This window comes from Rutidosis leptorrhynchoides, chromosome 3 (assembly GCF_046630445.1).
Source record: "Rutidosis leptorrhynchoides isolate AG116_Rl617_1_P2 chromosome 3, CSIRO_AGI_Rlap_v1, whole genome shotgun sequence".
In the NCBI taxonomy this organism is placed as follows: Eukaryota; Viridiplantae; Streptophyta; class Magnoliopsida; order Asterales; family Asteraceae; genus Rutidosis; species Rutidosis leptorrhynchoides.
This window is the reverse complement of record NC_092335.1, coordinates 532,824,270-532,826,001: the sequence shown is the minus strand read 5'-3', so window position 1 is coordinate 532,826,001 and position 1,732 is coordinate 532,824,270.

Sequence of the window (1,732 nt, the reverse complement as noted above, 5' to 3'; positions counted from 1 at the left end):
CAAGTTTAGAATTAACTAAACTATATTCTAGTGATTATAAGTTTAAATCTTCGAATAAGATATATATATATATATATATATATATATATATATATATATATATATATATATATATATATATATATATATATGAATTGAATGATGTTATGAACATTATTACTACCTCAAGTATAGTAGGTAAACCTACTGGAAGTGACAAGAAATGATCTAGCTTCAAAGGATCTTGGATGGCATGAAAGTTCTTGAAGTAGAATCATGACACGAAAAAAAATTCAAGTAAGATTTCTACTCGAATTAAGATTGTTATAGTTATAGAAATTGAATCAAAGTTTGAATATGAGTATTACCTTGAATTAGAGAGATAACCTACTGTAAATAACAAAGGTTTCTTGATCCTAGATGATTGCTTGGAATGGATTAGAAAGCTTGGAAGTGGACTTGCAAACTTGAAAGTGTTCTTGATGTGTTCTTGAGTAGATGTTTTGTAAGTTGATCTAGGTTAACTAGATTGAGCTAGATTATGAAGCAAATGATGAAGAACACTTATAACACCAAGAGAGAACTTGAGAGAGAGTAGTTTGTAGCATAAAAATTGGAATTGAAATGTGTTTATGATGAGTGATGGTGGACGTGATTTTAAGGTCTCCATATAGGCTCCATTAGTTTGTATTTTTGTTAGATATTTCATGCTAGTTGCCAAATGATGGTTCCCACATGTTTAGGTGACTCATTAAGGCTGCTAAGAGTTGATAATTGAAGTGTATATACCAATAGTATATACATCTAGGAGCTGTGTATTGTACGAGTACGAATACAGGTGCATACGAGTAGAATTGTTGATGAAAATGAATGAGAATGCAATTGTAAGCATTTTTGTTAAGTAGAAGTACTTTGATATGTGTCTTGAAGTCTTCCAAAAGTATATTAATACATCTTAATACACTACATTTATATACATTTTAACTGAGTCGTTAAGTCATCGTTAGTTGTTACATGTAAGTGTTGTTTCGAAACCTTTAAGTTAACGATTTCGTTAAATGTAATTAATCCCATTGTTATTATATTTAATGAGATGTTAAATTGTTACATTATCATGATAACATGATGTACTAATATATCTTAATATGATATATAAATATTAAGACGTTATTACAACGATAATCGTTACGTATAGATATCGTTTTAAATTTCTTAAGTTAGTAGTCTTGTTTTATGTATAAGGTTCATTGTCAATATACATAATGAGATACTTTAATTATCATTTCATCATGTTAAACATATATATATGTTCATATATATAATATCATGTCATATACAAGTTATAACGTTCGTGAATCATCGGACAAATTGGGTGGTCAAACGTTAACACAAAAACCGTTTCAATTAATCAAGTCTTAACAAGTTTGATTGCTTAACATGTTGGAAACATTTATTCATGTAAATATTAATCTCATATAATATATAATCATGGAAAAGTTCGGGTCACTACATGAACTAGATAATCCTACTGTAACAAAAAGGTATAAATTGTCGACACAAATGGAGCTCTAACCCGCACTCACATTTGCAAAGAGCTTCCATCATAGCGAGTCACGGCTTCTAAAGCAGCGGGTGTCACTTTCGCTAAAGCACGTCGATAACTTTTTATTATTGTAACTAATTATAAATATAAATAGTGATATATTTTGTTCAATGTGATGTTTTTTGTTTCATACCAACATCTTTCATTTTT